Raw genomic sequence first — 25,580 nt, 5'->3', positions numbered from 1 at the left:
TCTTGTGTGTCTCTCTTCCCCAGGTACCTGCGCATGCCGTTTGCTGGTTGCATTGTTGTGGCACTGCTATTCCTCATGGACATGACATCGTGGGCTGACTCAGCGTTACAGGCACGGACACGTTTGGAAGTCTCCATGGGGTAAGGGATGCATCTGGGGTGTATTGGGTGTGGCAGTTGTTCACGATGTGTGCACACTGCCCCGGTCGGGGTTTGGTTCCTCTGCAGACATGTGGCATCCCCATGGGACACGACATGCAGCTGGGTACACCTGAATAGATGGGCTGCCTGGTTGTCAGTCATCAGTGATGGGATAGTGGATTGTGATGATGGCATCAATGTGTGTGACACTGCCCTCGGACACATACGGTTAACATTGTCTTGACATGGCGTGGGACTTCCACATCAGCGGATGTATGGTGTATGGCAGGCTCTCCGTGAGCAGCTGTGGGTGTTTAGCTGTTAGCCGACGCTTGTGTGCCAGTTCCATGGCTATCACGCATTTGTGCTGCAGAAGGGGGGTGCCAGTGTTGGAGCCACATGTTACTCCACATGATGTGTTCATGTGTACTTCAAGTTGCCTCTGCAATCCCAAAAACATGACTAATAAAGGTGTCCCTATGCCTCCAAGGTGCCTCTTCTCAGTCAATGCTGGTGTGTTGGCACGGTGCATCCTGCATGTCTGGCATGGTATTCCCTGATTGTGGCTCTGTGTCAATGTGTCGAGTGGCAAGATGCAAGCTGTGTGTGTGTGCTGAGACTGTGTATTGGGCATGATGTCCATGACTGTGTGGGTATTGTGACATGTGCCATCCCCATGCATCCAACGTTGTCCATGACCCCATTCTCTGCATCCACCGGACTCAAGCTTGCAGGACATGGTTCTGCCACCTGTCTACACATACCTGGGTGCCCCCCAGGACACGGGCCAGGATCCCTGACCTCTGCGCATGACTGTTGCTGTACTCAATGTGTCTGTCAGCACGGTTGTTCGGCCACCCCCTCAGCTGGTTCTGCCCATCACGGGTGTGTATGGTGCTCCATGTCTGTCTTGCCTAATAAACTGTGACCCATGTGTCCTGTGCCAGACTCAGGCCCCAGGGTGTGGATGGTTGAAGTGAACAGATGACTCAGGCATGTTTAGACTGTACAAGACACATGTTAGGTAATAATGCTACCAGCAGGCATCTACTCTTAATAGTGTGATTTGTTATTGGGGGGGGGGGGACAAAGTGAGGGGCTTTCCGGGATTAGGGAATCCAAAGTTCAGTAGGGGAGTTGGTGTCCTTGCCATTGGAAATCCTCAGAGTCCATGCCACAGTCTTTGTCAACATTGGTCAGCCAGTGACCAGCAGGGCCATGTGGCAGAGAATGTCTCTTGATGCTGTGATGCTGTTGCTCCAGTGGGCCAGGTGCCAGGCCAGGTGTCCTGGGAGATGGTGATGTAGCAGCCACCCTCACGGTCCTTTCCGTGGACGACCCGGCTTCCTGCGGGGAACCTCAGCAGCAGGCCGTGACGACGTCTGGGATGCTCCGTCGGATGTTTCCTCCTCCTCCTCATGATCCCTCCCTGTGGGTGGTGATGTTCTCCGCCTTCTGGCACAGGGAGGGTCAGCCATGGTGTCGGCCATCCGACGGAGTTCAGCGTGAATCCCCTGGGACGCCGTCACTTGCTCAGCCTGTCTGTCCTCCATCCTCCGTTGGTGTAGCTGTAGACAGGCTATTAGCTCCGCATGTTGCTGGGCCTGCTGGACCTTGATCCCCTCGAGGACGGACACAACCTGGGCCATGCCCGTGGTGTCCTGCCGGTATGAGTCCAGGATGTTACGGACATGGGAAAATACCGGATCCCCAGCCAACTGGTCAGGCTCGCGCCTCCGCCGTCCTCCACTCCCACCACCCCTGCCCACTTGCATCTGGCCTGCACTTGTGGGAACATCGGGTCTCCGGGACCCCTGAGGGGTGGCATTGGCGTTGTCGCCTGCCTCCTCCTGGGTGCCCGGGACACCGTGTCCCTCCTGGCGAGCCTGGCTGCATTGTGGTGTTGGGGCAGGGATCCTGGGTGTCTCCTGGGATGTGGCAGGAGTGGGGGTGGTGGTTGGCACGGTTGTACCTGACGCAGGTGCTGCAGGTGGTTGGACACCAGAGGGGCCAGGTCGGTCGGGGTCGTCCGCAGAGTGGTGAGAGTGGTCGCTGCCGGTGGGATCGGTCTCCTGCAGATCCGGGTCCTGTGAGTGTTCCCCCCCAGTGTTGGGGGGTGCAGCACGACGTTGACCTGTGTGTGAGAGAGAAAATGTTAATTTTGGTCCATGCAACATCCATGTTTCATCCGTTACAAAGTTGGCACATTTCCTCTTGGAATTAGGATCTGTCTTGCATTCCACTCACAGTGCACTTGTGCATGGGTGTGTCCCTTGGGCACCAATTTGGCCCCTTTAACTATGTGTGGCACAGTCTTACTTGCTGCGTCAAGTGTGACTGCAGTCAGCAGTGGAGTGTGCATGTGTGGCGAGCCATGCATTTGCGCCTTCCTTGTAGCACTGTACATGTGCACATGGAGTGGATCCACACACTTATATGATGCAGGTGGCTGTCCTTGTGCTCGTGTACAGGTTGTGACATGGCCCTGCGTTTTGCCATGATGAAGAGGGGGGGTTCTGGCACTGGCCACCCTTGTCTACATGCACGCAGTCCACCTGCTGACGAGCAGACATTCCCACACACCAAAGGACTGATTTGCTCTCCCTGTGTCTCCCTCCTTCTCTGTCCCCCTCTCCCTCCCTCTCTGTCCCCCTCTCCCTCCCTCTGTGTGTCAGCCTCCTCCCTCTGTCCATCTTCCTGTGTCTCCCTCCCTCTCTGTCCCCCTCTCCCTCCCTCTCTGTCCCCCTCTCCCTCCATCTCTGTCCCCCTCTCCCTCCCTCTCAGTCCCCCTCTCCCTCCCTCTGTTTCCCCCTCTCCCTACCTCTCTGTCCCCCTCTCCCTCCCTCTCTGTCCCCCTCTCCCTCCATCTCTGTCCCCCTCTCCCTCCCTCTGTCCCCCTCTCCCTCCCTCTCAGTCCCCCTCTCCCTCCCTCTGTGTCCCCCTCTCCCTACCTCTCTGTCCCCCTCTCCCTCCCTCTCTGTCCCCCTCTCCCTCCATCTCTGTCCCCCTCTCCCTCCCTCTGTCCCCCTCTCCCTCCCTCTCTGTCCCCCTCTCCCTCCCTCTGTGTGTCAGCCTCCTCCCTCTGTCCATCTTCCTGTGTCTCCCTCCCTCTCTGTCCCCCTCTCCCTCCCTCTCTGTCCCCCTCTCCCTCCATCTCTGTCCCCCTCTCCCTCCCTCTCAGTCCCCCTCTCCCTCCCTCTGTGTCCCCCTCTCCCTACCTCTCTGTCCCCCTCTCCCTCCCTCTCTGTCCCCCTCTCCCTCCATCTCTGTCCCCCTCTCCCTCCCTCTGTCCCCCTCTCCCTCCCTCTCAGTCCCCCTCTCCCTCCCTCTGTGTCCCCCTCTCCCTACCTCTCTGTCCCCCTCTCCCTCCCTCTCTGTCCCCCTCTCCCTCCATCTCTGTCCCCCTCTCCCTCCCTCTGTCCCCCTCTCCCTCCCTCTCTGTCCCCCTCTCCCTCCCTCCGTGTGTCACCCTCTGTCACCTTGGCCCAGCTTCCTGGGCACACACTGTTGGCAGATCTTTGAGTGGCCCTTGGCCTGTTGATGTGAGTTTGTTTCTGATCTCCAGGCACCCATTTTGTCAGCTGTGTGTCTGTGCGCTGCTGCTGTGGTGGTGTGTGCTGCCACTCTTTCACAATGTTGGCTGTTCATTAGCTGCTGTCACGTGCAAAACAGTGCCTTCACCCCCATGTGTTGATGCAAGGCGTCCGCCATTTGCTGGCAAGTCATTCCTGTGTTGGGACACAGTGTTTGTCTGGCTGTGACCTAGGCCATATGGGCAGAGGGCATTGTTGTCTGCTTTGGAGTCGCACTATGTGATTTTTGGTGCCCAGCCTCCCGCCATCCGGGTTACCGTGTCATGTGTTGTTGTCTTCTGTGGCCTGTGACTTGACATTGTCCAGCTGGGTGCATGGGGCATGGTGGCAGCAGTGGCATGTGCCTGCTCATTGAGTGTGGTTGAGTCATGCTATGGCTTGTGGTGGTTGCGTGCCTGTTAGTAATTTTGGTTGTGGTTGCAGTTCCCCCCATGTGAGGTGCGTTGTTTGTGTACTCACCCGGGTCTCGGAGTCCTTCTACTCCTTCAACTGCCTCCACCGGCAGTATGGCCATCACCCTCTCCTCCCAGGGATGGTACTGTACGGGTCTGCGGGAGGGCCCTCCTCCGGTGGCGTTGGCCTGGTCGTGTTCCTCCTGCCTCTTGGCTCTGACCCTCCTCCGCAGATCGTACCACCTGTTCTGGCAATCCTGCTTGGTCCTCCTGGTGTCCGCAACGGCATTCACAGCATCGACGATGGTCTGCCACATGGCTGTTTTGGCTGCCTGGCTGGTGCTTCTGACCAATGTTCCAAAGATCTGTGGCTCAACTCTGAGGATTTGATCAACAAGGACCTCCAACTCTCGGTGACTGAACTTTGGATTCTTGGTAGTGGGCATGGTGAGGGGTGTGGGTGGGGATGGTGTGGGTGTGGGGGGTGTGTGGATGTTGGGGGGGGTGTGTGGATGGTTGTGTGTGTGTGTGAATGTGATGAGAGGGTGTTTGTGAGGGTGGTCGTGTGAAGGTGTGCAAGTGTAAGGTGTGGTGTAGCTTGTAGTCTGGTTCTGTGGTGTCTGGCAGCAGTGAGTATGTTGCAAAGGCTCATGGTTTGTGTGTGTGGGCCCTTTTTATTGGTCCATGGGTGGGTGTGGCAGTGTTTGAATTTTGGGTGGGTGTGTTATAAGGAGTGGTGGTGTATTGGGCCTCTGTTTGTTTTTGACAGTTGCAGGTCAGTGATTGTGTTATTTTAGTGGTTGTTGGCCATGTTTAGTGGCTGTGTGCCTTTCGAATGGTGTATTCTTGTGTTGTTTTGTTTTGTCCTTGTTGTGTACGTGCGTTTTGAGCGTGTGTACGGTGTGTACATGGGCCATTTGGTTGTATGATTATGTCCTTGTGTGTGGCTTTGTACGACTCGTACATGCGGTTGTGATGTTGGGGCATGGGGTGCGCTCCGTACTTAGGAGGTTGTGTTGGGGGTGCGCCAGGAACGTACTGGGGTGTAGGTACACGGGGCGTATGACACGTACTGGGGTGGGGGTGTGGCTCGAACGTACTGGGGTGTAGGTACACGGGGCGTATGACACGTACTGGGGTGGGGGTGTGGCTCAAACGTACTGGGGTGTAGGTACACGGTGGTACGACACGTACTGGGGTGGGGGTACGACTGGAACGTACTGGGGTGTACATAGACGGTGGTACGACACGTACAGGGGTGGGGGGGTGTACATTGACGTTGGTACGACACGTACTGGGGTGTAGGTACACGGGGGTATGACACGTACTGGGGTGGGGGTGGGGCTCGAACGTACTGGGGTGTAGGTTCACGGTGGTACGACACGTACTGGGGTGGGGGTACGGCTGGAACGTACTGGGGTGTTGGTACACGGGGGTATGACACGTACTGGGGTGGGGGTGTGGCTCGAACGTACTGGGGTGTAGGTTCACGGTGGTACGACACGTACTGGGGTGGGGGTACGACTGGAATGTACTGGGGTGTACATAGACGGTGGTACGACACGTACAGGGGTGGGGGGGTGTACATTGACGTTGGTACGACACGTACTGGGGAGTAGGTACACGGGGGTATGACACGTACTGGGGTGGGGGTGGGGCTCGAACGTACTGGGGTGTAGGTTCACGGTGGTACGACACGTACTGGGGTGGGGGTACGACTGGAACGTACTGGGGTGTACATAGACGGTGGTACGACACGTACAGGGGTGGGGGGGTGTACATTGACGGTGGTACGACACGTACAGGGGTGGGGGGGTGTACATTGACGGTGGTACGACACGTACTGGGGTGGGGGTACGACTGGAACGTACTGGGGTGTGGGTAGACGGGGCTATGACACGTACTGGGGTGGGGGTGGGGCTCGAACGTACTGGGGTGTAGGTTCACGGTGGTACGACACGTACTGGGGTGGGGGTACGACTGGAACGTACTGGGGTGTTGGTACACGGGGGTATGACACGTACTGGGGTGGGGGTGTGGCTCGAACGTACTGGGGTGTAGGTTCACGGTGGTACGACACGTACTGGGGTGGGGGTACGACTGGAACATACTGGGGTGTTGGTACACGGGGGTATGACACGTACTGGGGTGGGGGTGTGGCTCGAACGTACTGGGGTGTAGGTTCACGGTGGTACGACACGTACTGGGGTGGGGGTACGACTGGAACGTACTGGGGTGTTGGTACATGGGGGGTATGACACGTACTGGGGTGGGGGTGTGGCTCGAACGTACTGGGGTGTAGGTACACGGTGGTACGACACGTACTGGGGTGGGGGTACGACTGGAACGTACTGGGGTGTACATAGACGGTGGTACGACACGTACAGGGGTGGGGGGTTGTACATTGACGTTGGTACGACACGTACTGGGGTGTAGGTTCACGGTGGTACGACACGTACTGGGGTGGGGGTACGACTGGAACGTACTGGGGTGTTGGTACACGGGGGGTATGACACGTACTGGGGTGGGGGTGTGGCTCGAACGTACTGGGGTGTAGGTTCACGGTGGTACGACACGTACTGGGGTGGGGGTACGACTGGAACGTACTGGGGTGTACATAGACGGTGGTACGACACGTACAGGGGTGGGGGGTGTACATTGACGGTGGTACGACACGTACTGGGGTGGGGGTACGACTGGAACGTACTGGGGTGTGGGTAGACGGGGCTATGACACGTACTGGGGTGGGGGTGGGGCTCGAACGTACTGGGGTGTAGGTTCACGGTGGTACGACACGTACTGGGGTGGGGGTACGACTGGAACGTACTGGGGTGTTGGTACACGGGGGGTATGACACGTACTGGGGTGGGGGTGTGGCTCGAACGTACTGGGGTGTAGGTTCACGGTGGTACGACACGTACTGGGGTGGGGGTACGACTGGAACGTACTGGGGTGTTGGTACACGGGGGGTATGACACGTACTGGGGTGGGGGTGTGGCTCGAACGTACTGGGGTGTAGGTACACGGTGGTACGACACGTACTGGGGTGGGGGTACGACTGGAACGTACTGGGGTGTACATAGACGGTGGTACGACACGTACAGGGGTGGGGGGTTGTACATTGACGTTGGTACGACACGTACTGGGGTGTAGGTACACGGGGGTATGACACGTACTGGGGTGGGGGTGGGGCTCGAACGTACTGGGGTGTAGGTTCACGGTGGTACGACACGTACTGGGGTGGGGGTACGACTGGAACGTACTGGGGTGTACATAGACGGTGGTACGACACGTACAGGGGTGGGGGGGTGTACATTGGCGGTGGTATGACACGTACTGGGGTGGGGGTACGACTGGAACGTACTGGGGTGTACATAGACGGGTGGGGGTATACATATACGGGGGGTACGTGTCAGACGTACGGGGGCTGGGGGGAGTGTTGGGCGCGTATGCGGGCACATGTCTCTATGGTTGCTGTAGGAGTTCGGTGCGGACGGTGTTTTTTCCATACGGTTGTAACCTCGGACGCACGGGATGGATCGTGATTCCTCGGTCGGACTTGGCTTTTCACGTTTGTACGGTAAATCGTCCGAGGACGTGTCGGACACATTTTCCGACCCGAGGACGTGTGGGGAATGATTCCCAGTGCGGTTCGTATGGACTTTTTACCATGCGAATCGTGATTGCCAGTTCGTACGGCACTTGTGCGATTCGTACGGTAAAAAGACCCGATACGAGTCGCACGGGGGAATTTTTTACCGGATCGTGATCGGCACCTGAGGCTTTAAAATGTAGTTATTTAACATGAGGCACAATCCAAATGAAATTTTGAATCAATTTTTCGACAGTCCAAAAAATCAATTTTAGGATGAAAAACGATGACCCGTGACCTGTCGAATTTTCTCCAGATGATCAGAAATGGTAATTTTTTAATGTTTAACTTATTGACTGTAAATGACTATTGCATGTGAATTAGAACTCTTAGAACTAAAATTAGTGTGTTTAGAGTCATTTTAATGCCTGAAATTGGTCGAAATAGAAGCTTCTGAGTAGGAGAAAAAGTCTGTAAAAATGGCAATTTTGGTCACATTGAGGCTTTAAAAAGTAGTTATTCAACAGGAGGGACAATCCAAATGACATTTTGGATCAAATTTTCGACAGTCCAAAAAAATCAATTTTCTGATGAAAAACGATGACCCGTGACCTGTCGAATTTTCTCCAGATGGTCAGAAATGGTAATTTTTTAATGTTTAACTTATTGACTGTAAATGACTATCGCATGTGAATTAGAACTCTTAGAACTAAAATTAGTGTGTTTAGAGTCATTTTAATACCTGAAATTGGTCGAAATAGAAGCTTCTGAGTAGGAGAAAAAGTCTGTAAAAATGGCAATTTTGGTCACATTGAGGCTTTAAAATATATTTATTCAACATGAGGCACAATCCAAATGACATTTTGAATCAATTTTTCGACAGTCCAAAAAATCAATTTTCTGATGAAAAACGATGACCCATGACCTGTCGAATTTTCTCCAGATGGTCAGAAATGGTAATTTTTTAATAGTGAATTTTTTGACTGCAAATGACTATTGCATGTGAATTAGAACTCTTAGAATTAAAATTAGTGTGTTTAGAGTCATTTTAATGCCTGAAATTGGTCGAAATAGAAGCTTCTGAAAAGGAGAAAAAGTTTGTAAAAATGGCAACTTTGGTCACATTGAGGCTTTAAAAAGTAGTTATTCAACATGAGGCACAATCCAAATGACATTTTGAATCAATTTTTCGACAGGCCAAAAAATCAATTTTCTGATGAAAAACGATGACCCGTGACCTGTCGAATTTTCTTCAGATGGTCAGAAATTATAATTTTTTAATGTTTAACTTATTGACTGTAAATGACTATTGCATGTGAATTAGAACTCTTAGAGCTAAAATTAGTGTGTTTAGAGTCATTTTATTGCCTGAAATTGGTCGAAATAGAAGCTTCTGGATAGGAGAAAAAGTCTGCAAAAATGGCAATTTTGGTCACATTGAGGCTTTAAAATGTAGTTATTTAACATGAGGCACAATCCAAATGAAATTTTGAATCAATTTTTCGACAGTCCAAAAAATCAATTTTCTGATGAAAAACGATGACCCGTGACCTGTCGGATTTTCTCCAGATGGTCAGAAATGGTAATTTTTTAATGTTTAATTTTTTTACTGCAAATGACTATTGCATGTGAATTAGAACTCTTAGAATTAAAATTAGTGTGTTTAGAGTCATTTTAATGCCTGAAATTGGTCGAAATAGAAGCTTCTGAAAAGGAGAAAAAGTTTGTAAAAATGGCAATTTTGGTCACATTGAGGCTTTAAAAAGTAGTTATTCAACAGGAGGGACAATCCAAATGACATTTTGGATCAATTTTTCGACAGTCCAAAAAAATCAATTTTCTGATGAAAAACGATGACCCGTGACCTGTCGAATTTTCTCCAGATGGTCAGAAATGGTAATTTTTTAATGTTTAACTTATTGACTGTAAATGACTATCGCATGTGAATTAGAACTCTTAGAACTAAAATTATTGTGTTTAGAGTCATTTTAATGCCTGAAATTGGTCGAAATAGAAGCTTCTGAGTAGGAGAAAAAGTCTGTAAAAATGGCAATTTTGGTCACATTGAGGTTTTAAAATGTATTTATTCAACATGAGGCACAATCCAAATGAAATTTTGAATCAATTTTTCGACAGTCCAAAAAATCAATTTTCTGATGAAAAACGATGACCCGTGACCTGTCGAATTTTCTCCAGATGGTCAGAAATGGTAATTTTTTAATAGTTAATTTTTTGACTGCAAATGACTATTGCATGTGAATTAGAACTCTTAGAATTAAAATTAGTGTGTTTAGAGTCATTTTAATGCCTGAAATTGGTCGAAATAGAAGCTTCTGAAAAGGAGAAAAAGTTTGTAAAAATGGTAATTTTGTTCACATTGAGGCTTTAAAAAGTAGTTATTCAACATGAGGCACATTCCAAATGACATTTTGAATCAATTTTTCGACAGTCCAAAAAATCAATTTTCTGATGAAAAACGATGACCCGTGACCTGTCGAATTTTCTCCAGATGGTCAGAAATTATAATTTTTTAATGTTTAACTTATTGACTGTAAATGACTATTGCATGTGAATTAGAACTCTTAGAACCAAAATTAGTGTGTTTAGAGTCATTTTAATGCCTGAAATTGGTCGAAATAGAAGCTTCTGAGTAGGAGAAAAAGTCTGCAAAAATGGCAATTTTGGTCACATTGAGGCTTTAAAATGTAGTTATTTAACATGAGGCACAATCCAAATGAAATTTTGAATCAATTTTTCGACAGTCCAAAAAATCAATTTTATGATGAAAAACGATGACCCGTTGTTGGACCTGTCAGCCCTTTGGGTGGTCCCTCCTCATCATTATTTATTTTGTCCCACTTTTGCCTCAAACCCTGTTTGAATTTTTCCTTTTTGGGAACCACCAGACTTTTTCGTGTTGCTGCAGATTCAGGGAGCCATTTTAGCTACCCCTGAAACTTCTGTCTGAGGGCCTGGAGCACAAAATGGTGGCCACCTGTGACATCACCAGCATCCACTGGAACCTACCAGCACCTTCCAGAACATTCCAGGAGATTCCAGAACTCTGTGACAGTTGGAGACCGTTTAGAATGTTGGGAGGATAAGAGAGGCAGTTGGCAGTTGGAGCTGGCAGTTGGCACCTGACTGGTGAAGAGAGAGGAGCACAACAGTGAAGGAGGAAGGAGTGAAGCAGCAGGGGTGGAAACTTGTGCCTGGAGTGGGGTCCATAAACCCACCCTTGATACTTGTCCCTACTGATGGATCCCAGCCTATAGCCCTGTGTGGGAAGAAGACAGAAGAAACTTATCCTAAGGACCTGGACAGCAGGAACAGGCCTTAGAACCAAGAAAGCAGCAAGATCCTGACCTGGAAACTGGTTTCCCTGGAGTCCGGCGTCGAGTAGCCTGAGACCTGGAGCCCGAGGTGGAGAAGCGGCGCTGACTGAAGTGGCAGACGTCGTACCCGGAGCCGCCTGAGGTCGTGAGAGGGCGCCGACAGAGGTCGTGAGGAATACCAGAGGTCGAGGAGGAAGTGAACCGAGGTCGAGCGAGCGGCGTCATCGGAGGAGTGAAGTCCGCCCTCCGGAGTCGTCGGAGACCGAGGTAGAGGAGCACCGGAGGTCGGGAGTGAGGATTGCACTCCGGAGTCGCCCGGAACCTGTGTGGAGGAGCACCGGAGGTCGGGGGTGAGGATCGCACCCCGGAGTCGCCGGAAGTCGACATCGAGGCCAGGCCGGCTGACGTCATCGGAGCCGAGAGCGCCATCGGACCGGAGCTGCCCGAAGTCGACATCGTGAAGAGACTGCCCGACGCCGTCGAATCGGAGGTCGAGATCGAACCGAGGCCACCGACATCGGACCGGAACCGCCTACCGGCGTCGTCAAAGAACTGACATTGTGCCGAGGCCGCCGAGACCGAACCGGAACCGCCTCACGGCGTCGACACGACTCCAGCGGCGTCGGAACATCAGAAAAAGGGCAGTAAGTGGAGTAGAGGGCGCCTAAGGCCCTGTGGAGACCTGAGAGACTGCTCTAAGGGGCTAGGGAGGTGCTGAAACCAACCTGACTGTGCAAGGGGTGAACTGGGACTAACCTAGAGAGGTTGTGTGGAGAGAGAAAGCCAGGGCACTGGTAATCCCCCCTTTGATCTACCTCAGCTTAGGCCTCAGCCTTGTCCCAGCCAGGGAGTAGCCCCCCCTCAAGCCTTCCACAACCCTACAAGCTGTGCCTGGGCCAAATCAGCCCTTAAGAATTGAAGTGTCATCTGATTACATGAGTGTTGCTGTATACTTTTAATTATTTATTGGGGGTACTGTATTTATTGAGTTTTTACCTATTTATTGCTGCACTATATTTATAGGTCCACAGGACTTGTTGGTGTACAATATTTATTGGTACAGTATTTATTGCCTCAAAGTATTTAATTGTCTGTATATATTGCACTTGTATTTATGCCCTGTTATTTATGATCACCCCTATTTATTTCATCAAACAGCCAATATTTATTTGACCTGCACTAATTGAAACTTGTATATTGTGATTGACCTATTTATTTTTCCAATCAGCAACTAAGAGAAAAAGATAAAGAAGAATATTTTCATAATTTTTACGGTGTAGAGTCGTTTTTGGAACGGATGCACGCATGGTTATTGTATGGGTATATTGTATGCTTAGCACTGTGCCTGTTTCCTGACCACTCGAGCCAAGCTACCACAGTGTGTTCGGGGAGTCCACCACCACCCTGCGGAGTGGGAGTGGGCTGTTTCCAACATAAATTGGTGTTCAGTGGTGGGATAGAGCTGTGCCTACATATACTCAACAATAACTGTGGGTAGTCCATAGGCCTACACCGGGAGTTTTCTCACAGCGGCCTTCCTAATTGTGGGTTTTTGTTTTTTTTCCAAATTTACTCTGGTGGTGGGAGGAGGTATTATTAAAGGTACCCCCCTGCATTGTTACTGCACAAAACCTGTCCTCTAACCTGAGTGGGCAAGATGGAGTTTGTACTAGAGAATCTAGAAACGTACACTGTGGCCCAACTCAGGGAGTTTTGCCAGCGGGAGGGGGTGTACTGTCCCCCAGGAGCAAAGAAGGGTGCACTCCAAACCAGCTTAAGGGCTTGGGGGGAGGCACGCAGGGAAAGCAAGGCTGAGGAGGAAGACAGGGATGGAGAGCCTGACCCCGAGGGTGCTGAGATGTACCAACCTGAGGTGGGGAACCTGTCAGCAGGGCCCAGGACACTTTCTAGGAAGGGCAGCACTGTCTCTAGCGGGGGCTTATCCAGCGTGGAGTTAGCAGATCGGAGAGAGAAAAGACAGCTCACATGGGATTTAGCAAAGCTGGAGAAGGAGAAGGAGGAACAGAGGTTGGCTCATGAGACGGAGAAAGAGAGGATGGCTCATGAGATAAGACTGAAAGAGATAGAGCTTCAGATCCTAAGAATTGGAGCACCAACTGTTCCTAATGGTGGCAGCAAAGACCAAGAAATCACCAGGGAATCCAAACCTTACCTGCCAAAGGACATAGTAGCTAGCTATGGGGCGGGTGACGACATCGCCAAGTGGCTAGCAGCCTATGAGGTCTCGTTGAGGGCCCATGGGGTTCCAGTGAAGTATTGGGGAGGAGGATTGTATAGGTACATGCCTCCAGCTGGTAGGGATGCTTTATTGGCCCTCGAAGAGGATGAGCAGACCCACTACCCCACCATGAAACTGGCGCTCATCAGAAAGTTTGGACTAACACCTGAAAAGTACAGACAGAAGTTCAGGGGTAGTCACAAACTGGGCACACAGAATTGGGTGGACTTCCTGGACTATGCAAAGAAGGCACTGGAAGGTTGGATTCAGGGCAGTGAAGTAAGGAACTACGAGGAGCTGTTTGACCTAGTACTGAAGGAACACCTACTCGAGAAATGTTTCCCTGAACTGCGGCAACACCTGGTGGATAGCAAGCTGACCAGCCCCCGGAAGCTTGCTGAGGAGGCGGACATTTGGGCTAGTACCCGGGTGTCCACAAGGGGGACTGGAGGGGATACTCAAAAGGCCGGACAGGGCGCCCCCCAGAAGAAAGAAGGAGGGGAAAAGGAAAAGGAGTTCTCCAAAGGCCCCCAAAATAACTTCCAAGGGAAGGGAACAGGATTCACCTCTAAGGCTAACCCACCCAGAAACCCTAATCCTGGCCAGAGTCAGCAGCCAAGGGTTGTCCATTGCTACGAGTGCGGTGGCGTTGGACACTATAAAGGAGATCCGAAGTGTCAGAAACGATCACCCCCTCCCACTGGAGGAAAGCCCCCCGGAGTAGCTAGTGTAGTGCTCGGGGAGGAGATGCCCTTAACTAAGGGAAGGGAGTGGGCGGGTGTCACTCTAGTGTCCCTGGGAGAACGGGAGATGGTTCCTAAGATCCAGGTGCCCGCAAATACCGCAAAGTATGGGCAGTGGATCACCATCAACGGCCAAAGAGGGGAGGCTCTGAGAGACACAGGAGCCAGTATGACTATGGTGCGTAGCCAGCTGGTGTCTCCAGAGCAGGTAATTCCCGATGTACTCCACCCAGCCGCGATGGCTGACGGCAGAACAGGCCACTATCCCGTGGCCGAGGTTCCCTTTGAATGGGGGGGGGTTGCAGGTTCACTTCGAGTTGCCGTAAGCCCTGCCGTGCCAGTCGATTGTCTGCTGGGCAATGACATGGAGCACAACGCTTGGAAGGAGGTGGAATACCGGACTCACACCGAGATGCTGGGTACACCTGACTGGGCCTGTGTTAGCACAAGGTCCGCGACTACCCGAAGAGGGAGTTCATTCCGGCTGGAGCCTGGAACAAAGGCCCAGCCAGCTGCCAGTCAAGGGAAGAACCGAGGACAGGAGGAGCCTGCCTCGGCGTCCCCACCCCGTAGGACGGATAGGCCACCGGAGGTGGTGGACCAGGAGTCTGCGGAGGGGGACGTTACCAACCTGGAGGACCTACCCATCCCGGCCGAGTGGCACGTGGAGGGAGGCCCGTCCAGGGAGGAATTCTGCCAGGGCCAGAGGGAGTGCCCTACCCTTGAGGGGCTGAGGCGACAGGCCGAAGCCCAGGCAGCAGGGAACGTTGAAGGGAACTACAGTGTTTACTGGGAGGATGGCCTCCTCTACAGTGAACCCAAGGCACCCCTACATGGATCGTCACGAGCCTTGGTAGTTCCTCAACGTTATCGAGCCTTCCTTTTAGAGTTGGCTCACGAGATACCATTGGCAGGACACCTGGGGCAAGACAAGACCTTCGCCCGTCTTGTCCCACACTTTTATTGGCCTCAGATGAAAGTGTCGTCCGATACCTACTGCCGGACATGTGTGTCTTGCCAAGCCAGTGGGAAAACAGGGGTGAAGCTGAAAGCTCCCCTGGAACCACTTCCTGTCGTTAGCACCCCCTTTGAAAGGGTGGGCATCGACATTGTGGGTCCGTTAGATCCGCCAACATCAGCTGGTCACAGGTTTATCCTGGTCCTGGTGGATCATGCCACACGGTACCCAGAGGCAATACCTCTGAGGACCATAACAGCACCTGTTGTGGCTAGGGCCCTGATGGGAATCTTTACCCGAGTGGGTTTTCCCAAGGAAGTTGTGTCCGACAGGGGGACCAACTTCATGTCAGCGTATATGCGGGCAATGTGGAAGGAGTGTGGAGTGACCTACCGGTTCACCACTCCTTACCACCCCCAGACCAATGGTCTGGTGGAAAGGTTTAACAAAACCTTAAAAGGCATGATCAGAAGTCTGCCTGAAAGCCTGCGGAGGAAATGGGACGTCCTCCTACCCTGTTTACTTTTTTCTTACAGGGAAGTGCCACAGAAGGGAGTGGGCTTCAGCCCCTTCGAGCTTCTGTATGGGCACCCTGTACGTGGACCTCTCAACCTGGTGAGAGACGGATGGGAAAGAACTCCCAGAAAGCTTCCCCAGGATGTGGTGAGCTACATGCTGGCCTTCCGGAGCCAAATGGCTAAGTTGTGGAAGCAAGCTTCTGACAACTTGGAAGCCAGCCAAGCAGTAATGAAGGCGTGGTATGACCACAACGCTCACCCGGTGGAGTTGGAGCCTGGCCAGAAGGTGTGGGTGATCGAACCAGGAGAGCTTAGTGCCCTCCAGGATCGCTGGTCAGGACCCTTTGAGGTGTTGGAGAAGAAGGGTAAGGCTACCTACTTGGTGGACCTGAAGACCCCTCGTCAGCCCCTGCGGGTGCTGCATGCCAACCGCCTCAAACCCCACCACGAGAGGCCCGAAGTCATCTTGATGATGGTGACTGACGGAGGAGAGGACGTGGAAAGCGAGCCTCTCCCTGATCTGTTTGCGTCTCAGGAAAAGGATGGGTCGGTGGAGGGAGTGATTCTCTCCCCATCTCTAACTCCTGAACAGCAGGAGGACTGTCGCCAGGTCCTGGGGCAGTACTCTTCGTTGTTCTCCCTTGTCCCGGGTAGGACTCACCTGTGCGTCCATGACGTGGACACAGGAGACAGCCCACCTGTGAAGTCCAAGATCTACCGGATGTCAGACAAGGTGAAGGCCAGCATTCATAGTGAGGTCACTAAGATGCTGGAGCTAGGAGTGATTGAACCTTCTAGCAGCCCCTGGTCCAGTCCGGTGGTGTTAGTACCAAAAGCTGCACCACCGGGTGCCCAACCAGAACTGAGGTTCTGTGTGGACTACCGGGGACTGAATTCAGTGACAAGAACTGATGCTCATCCGATCCCTAGGGCGGATGAATTGATTGACCGGCTGGGAGCTGCCCAATATCTCAGCACCTTTGACCTTACTTCAGGGTACTGGCAGATCTCGTTGACTGATGGAGCAAGGGAAAGGTCAGCCTTCTCCACGCCCAATGGCCACTACCAGTTCTGTGTGATGCCCTTTGGGCTCAAGAACGCACCTGCCACGTTTCAGCGCCTGGTAAACCAGATCCTCACCGGAATGGAGAGTTTCTCTGCTGCTTATCTGGATGACATAGCCGTCTTCAGTAACCGCTGGGAGGATCACTTGCGTCACCTGCAAGCTGTTCTCCAGGCCCTGAGACAAGCTGGATTGACGATCAAGGCCAGCAAGTGCCAGATCGGGCAGGGGTCGGTAGTGTACCTTGGACACTTGGTGGGTAGGGGAACGGTGCAACCCCTCCAGGCGAAGATCGAGGCCATCATGGCCTGGGAACCCCCCAAGACACAGACTGAGGTCCGAGCATTTTTGGGCCTCACGGGATATTACCGCCGCTTCGTGAAGGGGTACGGTACCATCGTAGCCCCCCTCACGGAGCTCACGTCCAAGAAACAACCTCGACGGGTAGTCTGGACGGAGGCTTGTCAGCAAGCCTTTGGGAAATTGAAGAAAGCCATGTGCGAGGCCCCGGTCTTAAGGGCCCCAGACTTTTCCAAGAAGTTCATTGTCCAGACAGATGCATCAGAACATGGCATTGGGGCAGTGTTATCGCAACTCAACGAAGAGGGTCTGGATCAACCCGTGGTCTTCCTATCCCGGAGACTACTTCCCAGGGAACAGAAGTGGAGTGCAATAGAGCGTGAAGCCTTTGCAGTGGTATGGGCTCTGAAGAAGTTGCGGCCATACCTGTTTGGCTCGCACTTCCTAGTTCAGACCGACCACAGACCCCTTCGTTGGCTGATGCAAATGAAGGGGGAGAATCCCAAGTTGTTGAGGTGGTCTATTTCCCTACAGGGGATGGACTTTCAGGTGGAACATCGGCCTGGAGTGGACCACGCCAATGCAGACGGTCTCTCAAGGTATTTCCGCCTTAGTGATGAGAACTCCCAAGGGGTTGGGTAGCTCTCCCCACTTTCAGCTGGGGGGGACGCGTGTTGGACCTGTCAGCCCTTTGGGTGGTCCCTCCTCATCATTATTTATTTTGTCCCACTTTTACCTCAAACCCTGTTTGAATTTTTCCTTTTTGGGAACCACCAGACTTTTTCGTGTTGCTGCAGATTCAGGGAGCCATTTTAGCTACCCCTGAAACTTCTGTCTGAGGGCCTGGAGCACAAAATGGTGGCCACCTGTGACATCACCAGCATCCACTGGAACCTACCAGCACCTTCCAGAACATTCCAGGAGATTCCAGAACTCTGTGACAGTTGGAGACCGTTTAGAATGTTGGGAGGATAAGAGAGGCAGTTGGCAGTTGGAGCTGGCAGTTGGCACCTGACTGGTGAAGAGAGAGGAGCACAACAGTGAAGGAGGAAGGAGTGAAGCAGCAGGGGTGGAAACTTGTGCCTGGAGTGGGGTCCATAAACCCACCCTTGATACTTGTCCCTACTGATGGATCCCAGCCTATAGCCCTGTGTGGGAAGAAGACAGAAGAAACTTATCCTAAGGACCTGGACAGCAGGAACAGGCCTTAGAACCAAGAAAGCAGCAAGATCCTGACCTGGAAACTGGTTTCCCTGGAGTCCGGCGTCGAGTAGCCTGAGACCTGGAGCCCGAGGTGGAGAAGCGGCGCTGACTGAAGTGGCAGACGTCGTACCCGGAGCCGCCTGAGGTCGTGAGAGGGCGCCGACAGAGGTCGTGAGGAATACCAGAGGTCGAGGAGGAAGTGAACCGAGGTCGAGCGAGCGGCGTCATCGGAGGAGTGAAGTCCGCCCTCCGGAGTCGTCGGAGACCGAGGTAGAGGAGCACCGGAGGTCGGGAGTGAGGATCGCACTCCGGAGTCGCCCGGAACCTGTGTGGAGGAGCACCGGAGGTCGGGGGTGAGGATCGCACCCCGGAGTCGCCGGAAGTCGACATCGAGGCCAGGCCGGCTGACGTCATCGGAGCCGAGAGCGCCATCGGACCGGAGCTGCCCGAAGTCGACATCGTGAAGAGACTGCCCGACGCCGTCGAATCGGAGGTCGAGATCGAACCGAGGCCACCGACATCGGACCGGAACCGCCTACCGGCGTCGTCAAAGAACTGACATTGTGCCGAGGCCGCCGAGACCGAACCGGAACCGCCTCACGGCGTCGACACGACTCCAGCGGCGTCGGAACATCAGAAAAAGGGCAGTAAGTGGAGTAGAGGGCGCCTAAGGCCCTGTGGAGACCTGAGAGACTGCTCTAAGGGGCTAGGGAGGTGCTGAAACCAACCTGACTGTGCAAGGGGTGAACTGGGACTAACCTAGAGAGGTTGTGTGGAGAGAGAAAGCCAGGGCACTGGTAATCCCCCCTTTGATCTACCTCAGCTTAGGCCTCAGCCTTGTCCCAGCCAGGGAGTAGCCCCCCTCAAGCCTTCCACAACCCTACAAGCTGTGCCTGGGCCAAATCAGCCCTTAAGAATTGAAGTGTCATCTGATTACATGAGTGTTGCTGTATACTTTTAATTATTTATTGGGGGTACTGTATTTATTGAGTTTTTACCTATTTATTGCTGCACTATATTTATAGGTCCACAGGACTTGTTGGTGTACAATATTTATTGGTACAGTATTTATTGCCTCAAAGTATTTAATTGTCTGTATATATTGCACTTGTATTTATGCCCTGTTATTTATGATCACCCCTATTTATTTCATCAAACAGCCAATATTTATTTGACCTGCACTAATTGAAACTTGTATATTGTGATTGACCTATTTATTTTTCCAATCAGCAACTAAGAGAAAAAGATAAAGAAGAATATTTTCATAATTTTTACGGTGTAGAGTCGTTTTTGGAACGGATGCACGCATGGTTATTGTATGGGTATATTGTATGCTTAGCACTGTGCCTGTTTCCTGACCACTCGAGCCAAGCTACCACAGTGTGTTCGGGGAGTCCACCACCACCCTGCGGAGTGGGAGTGGGCTGTTTCCAACACCCGTGACCTGTCGAATTTTCTCCAGATGGTCAGAAATGGTAATTTTTTAATGTTTAACTTATTGACTGTAAATGACTATCGCATGTGAATTAGAACTCTTAGAACTAAAATTAGTGTGTTTAGAGTCATTTTAATGCCTGAAATTGGTCGAAATAGAAGCTTCTGAGTAGGAGAAAAAGTCTGCAAAAATGGCAATTTTGGTCACATTGAGGCTTTAAAATGTAGTTATTTAACATGAGGCACAATCCAAATGAAATTTTGAATCAATTTTTCGACAGTCCAAAAAATCAATTTTCTGATGAAAAACGATGACCCGTGACCTGTCAAATTTTCTCCAGATGGTCAGAAATGGTAATTTTTTAATGTTTAATTTATTGACTGCAATTGACTATTGCATGTGAATTAGAACTCTTAGAATTAAAATTAGTGTGTTTAGAGTCATTTTAATGCATGAAATTGGTTGAAATAGAAGCTTCTGAAAAGGAGAAAAAGTTTGTAAAAATGGCAATTTTGGTCACATTGAGGCTTTAAAAAGTAGTTATTCAACATGAGGCACAATCCAAATGACATTTTGAATCAATTTTTCGACAGTCCAAAAAATCAATTTTCTGATGAAAAACGATGACCCGTGACCTGTCGAATTTTCTCCAGATGGTCAGAAATTATAATTTTTTAATGTTTAATTTATTGACTATAAATGACTATTGCATGTGAATTAGAACTCTTAGAACTAAAATTAGTGTGTTTAGAGTCATTTTAATGCCTGAAATTGGTCGAAATAGAAGCTTCTGAGTAGGAGAAAAAGTCTGCAAAAATGGCAATTTTGGTCACATTGAGGCTTTAAAATGTAGTTATTTAACATGAGGCACAATCCAAATGAAATTTTGAATCAATTTTTCGACAGTCCAAAAAATCAATTTTAGGATGAAAAACGATGACCCGTGACCTGTCGAATTTTCTCCAGATGATCAGAAATGGTAATTTTTTAATGTTTAACTTATTGACTGTAAATGACTATTGCATGTGAATTAGAACTCTTAGAACTAAAATTAGTGTGTTTAGAGTCATTTTAATGCCTGAAATTGGTCGAAATAGAAGCTTCTGAGTAGGAGAAAAAGTCTGTAAAAATGGCAATTTTGGTCACATTGAGGCTTTAAAAAGTAGTTATTCAACAGGAGGGACAATCCAAATGACATTTTGGATCAAATTTTCGACAGTCCAAAAAAATCAATTTTCTGATGAAAAACGATGACCCGTGACCTGTCGAATTTTCTCCAGATGGTCAGAAATGCTAATTTTTTAATGTTTAATTTATTGACTGCAAATGACTATTGCATGTGAATTAGAACTCTTAGAATTAAAATTAGTGTGTTTAGAGTCATTTTAATGCCTGAAATTGGTTGAAATAGAAGCTTCTGAGTAGGAGAAAAAGTCTGTAAAAATGGCAATTTTGGTCACATTGAGGCTTTAAAATGTATTTATTCAACATGAGGCACAATCCACATGAAATTTCGAATCAATTTTTCGACAGTCCAAAAAATCAATTTTCTGATGAAAAACGATGACCCGTGACCTGTCGAATTTTCTCCAGATGGTCAGAAATTGTAATTTTTTAATGTTAAATTTTTTGACTGCAAATGACTATTGCATGTGAATTAGAACTCTTAGAATTAAAATTAGTGTGTTTAGAGTCATTTTAATGCCTGAAATTGGTCGAAATAGAAGCTTCTGAGTAGGAGAAAAAGTCTGTAAAATTGCAATTTTGGTCACATTGAGGCTTTAAAAAGTAGTTATTCAACAGGAGGGACAATCCAAATGAAATTTTGAATCAATTTTTTGACAGTCCAAAAAATCAATTTTCTGATGAAAAACGATGACCCGTGACCTGTCGAATTTTCTCCAGATGGTCAGAAATGGTAATTTTTTAATGTTTAACTTATTGACTGTAAATGACTATCGCATGTGAATTAGAACTCTTAGAACTAAAATTAGTGTGTTTAGAGTCATTTTAATGCCTGAAATTGGTCGAAATAGAAGCTTCTGAGTAGGAGAAAAAGTCTGCAAAAATGGCAATTTTGGTCACATTGAGGCTTTAAAATGTAGTTATTTAACATGAGGCACAATCCAAATGAAATTTTGAATCAATTTTTCGACAGTCCAAAAAATCAATTTTCTGATGAAAAACGATGACCCGTGACCTGTCAAATTTTCTCCAGATGGTCAGAAATGGTAATTTTTTAATGTTTAATTTATTGACTGCAATTGACTATTGCATGTGAATTAGAACTCTTAGAATTAAAATTAGTGTGTTTAGAGTCATTTTAATGCCTGAAATTGGTCGAAATAGAAGCTTCTGAAAAGGAGAAAAAGTTTGTAAAAATGGCAATTTTGGTCACATTGAGGCTTTAAAAAGTAGTTATTCAACATGAGACACAATCCAAATGACATTTTGAATCAATTTTTCGACAGTCCAAAAAATCAATTTTCTGATGAAAAACGATGACCCGTGACCTGTCGAATTTTCTCCAGATGGTCAGAAATTATAATTTTTTAATGTTTAATTTATTGACTATAAATGACTATTGCATGTGAATTAGAACTCTTAGAACTAAAATTAGTGTGTTTAGAGTCATTTTACTGCCTGAAATTGGTCGAAATAGAAGCTTCTGAGTAGGAGAAAAAGTCTGCAAAAATGGCAATTTTGGTCACATTGAGGCTTTAAAATGTAGTTATTTAACATGAGGCACAATCCAAATGAAATTTTGAATCAATTTTTCGACAGTCCAAAAAATCAATTTTAGGATGAAAAACGATGACCCGTGACCTGTCGAATTTTCTCCAGATGATCAGAAATGGTAATTTTTTAATGTTTAACTTATTGACTGTAAATGACTATTGCATGTGAATTAGAACTCTTAGAACTAAAATTAGTGTGTTTAGAGTCATTTTAATGCCTGAAATTGGTCGAAATAGAAGCTTCTGAGTAGGAGAAAAAGTCTGTAAAAATGGCAATTTTGGTCACATTGAGGCTTTAAAAAGTAGTTATTCAACAGGAGGGACAATCCAAATGACATTTTGGATCAAATTTTCGACAGTCCAAAAAAATCAATTTTCTGATGAAAAACGATGACCCGTGACCTGTCGAATTTTCTCCAGATGGTCAGAAATGGTAATTTTTTAATGTTTAATTTATTGACTGCAAATGACTATTGCATGTGAATTAGAACTCTTAGAATTAAAATTAGTGTGTTTAGAGTCATTTTAATGCCTGAAATTGGTTGAAATAGAAGCTTCTGAGTAGGAGAAAAAGTCTGTAAAAATGGCAATTTTGGTCACATTGAGGCTTTAAAATGTATTTATTCAACATGAGGCACAATCCACATGAAATTTCGAATCAATTTTTCGACAGTCCAAAAAATCAATTTTCTGATGAAAAACGATGACCCGTGACCTGTCGAATTTTCTCCAGATGGTCAGAAATTGTAATTTTTTAATGTTAAATTTTTTGACTGCAAATGACTATTGCATGTGAATTAGAACTCTTAGAATTAAAATTAGTGTGTTTAGAGTCATTTTAATGCCTGAAATTGGTCGAAATAGAAGCTTCTGAGTAGGAGAAAAAGTCTGTAAAATTGCAATTTTGGTCACATTGAGGCTTTAAAAAGTAGTTATTCAACAGGAGGGACAATCCAAATGAAATTTTGAATCAATTTTTTGACAGTCCAAAAAATCAATTTTCTGATGAAAAATGATGACCCGTGACCTGTCGAATTTTCTCCAGATGGTCAGAAATGGTAATTTTTTAATGTTTAACTTATTGACTGTAAATGACTATCGCATGTGAATTAGAACTCTTAGAACTAAAATTAGTGTGTTTAGAGTCATTTTAATGCCTGAAATTGGTCGAAATAGAAGCTTCTGAGTAGGAGAAAAAGTCTGCAAAAATGGCAATTTTGGTCACATTGAGGCTTTAAAATGTAGTTATTTAACATGAGGCACAATCCAAATGAAATTTTGAATCAATTTTTCGACAGTCCAAAAAATCAATTTTCTGATGAAAAACGATGACCCGTGACCTGTCAAATTTTCTCCAGATGGTCAGAAATGGTAATTTTTTAATGTTTAATTTATTGACTGCAATTGACTATTGCATGTGAATTAGAACTCTTAGAATTAAAATTAGTGTGTTTAGAGTCATTTTAATGCCTGAAATTGGTCGAAATAGAAGTTTCTGAGTAGGAGAAAAAGTCTGTAAAAATGGCAATTTTGGTCACATTGAGGCTTTAAAATGTATTTATTCAACATGAGGCACAATCCAAATGAAATTTTGAATCAATTTTTCGACAGTCCAATAAATCAATTTTCTGATGAAAAACGATGACCCGTGACCTGTCGAATTTTCTCCAGATGGTCAGAAATGGTAATTTTTTAATGTTTAATTTTTTGACTGTAAATGAATATCGCATGTGAATTAGAACTCTTAGAACTAAAATTAGTGTGTTTAGAGTCATTTTAATGCCTGAAATTGTTCGAAATGAAGCTTCTGAGTAGGAGAAAAAGTCGGTAAAAATGGCAATTTTGGTCACATTGAGGCTTTAAAAAGTAGTTATTCAACATGAGGCACAATCCAAATGACATTTTGAATCAATTTTTCGACAGTCCAAAAAATCAATTTTCTGATGAAAAACGATGACCCGTGACCTGTCGAATTTTCTCCAGATGGTCAAAAATGGTAATTTTTTAATGTTTAACTTATTGACTGTAAATGACTATTTCATGTGAATTAGAACTCTTAGCACTAAAATAAGTGTGTCTAGAGTCATTTTAATGCCTGAAATTGGTCGAAATAGAAGCTTCTGAGTAGGAGAAAAAGTCTGTAAAAATGGCAATTTTGGTCACATTGAGGCTTTAAAATGTATTTATTCAACATGAGGCACAATCCAAATGAAATTTTGAATCAATTTTTCGACAGTCCAAAAAATCAATTTTCTGATGAAAAACGATGACCCGTGACCTGTCGAATTTTCTCCAGATGGTCAGAAATGGTAATTTTTTAATGTTTAATTTTTTGACTGTAAATGAATATCGCATGTGAATTAGAACTCTTAGAACTAAAATTAGTGTGTTTAGAGTCATTTTAATGCCTGAAATTGTTCGAAATAGAAGCTTCTGAGTAGGAGAAAAAGTCGGTAAAAATGGCAATTTTGGTCACATTGAGGCTTTAAAAAGTAGTTATTCAACATGAGGCACAATCCAAATGACATTTTGAATCAATTTTTCGACAGTCCAAAAAATCAATTTTCTGATGAAAAACGATGACCCGTGACCTGTCGAATTTTCTCCAGATGGTCAAAAATGGTAATTTTTTAATGTTTAACTTATTGACTGTAAATGACTATTTCATGTGAATTAGAACTCTTAGCACTAAAATAAGTGTGTCTAGAGTCATTTTAATGCCTGAAATTGGTCGAAATAGAAGCTTCTGAGTAGGAAAAAAAGTCTGTAAAAATGGCAATTTTGGTCACATTGAGGCTTTAAAAAGTAGTTATTCAACATGAGGCACAATCCAAATGACATTTTGAATCAATTTTTTGACAGTCCAAAAAATCAATTTTCTGATGAAAAACGATGACCCGTGACCTGTCGAATTTTCTCCAGATGGTCAGAAATGGTAATTTTTTAATGTTTAACTTATTGACTGTAAATGACTATCGCATGTGAATTAGAACTCTTAGAACTAAAATTAGTGTGTTTAGAGTCATTTTAATGCCTGAAATTGGTCGAAATTGAAGCTTCTGAGTAGGAGAAAAAGTCTGTAAAAATGGCAATTTTGGTCACATTGAGGCTTTAAAATGTATTTATTCAACATGAGGCACAATCCAAATGAAATTTTGAATCAATTTTTCGACAGTCCAAAAAATCAATTTTCTGATGAAAAACGATGACCCGTGACCTGTCGAATTTTCTCCAGATGGTCAAAAATGGTAATTTTTTAATGTTTAATTTTTTGACTGCAAATGACTATTGCATTTGAATTAGAACTCTTAGAATTAAAATTTGTGTGTTT

The sequence above is a fragment of the Triturus cristatus genome, chromosome 1_2, assembly GCF_964204655.1.
Source record: "Triturus cristatus chromosome 1_2, aTriCri1.1, whole genome shotgun sequence".
NCBI lineage: Eukaryota > Metazoa > Chordata > Amphibia > Caudata > Salamandridae > Triturus > Triturus cristatus.
Note: the sequence above shows the minus strand (reverse complement) of the source record.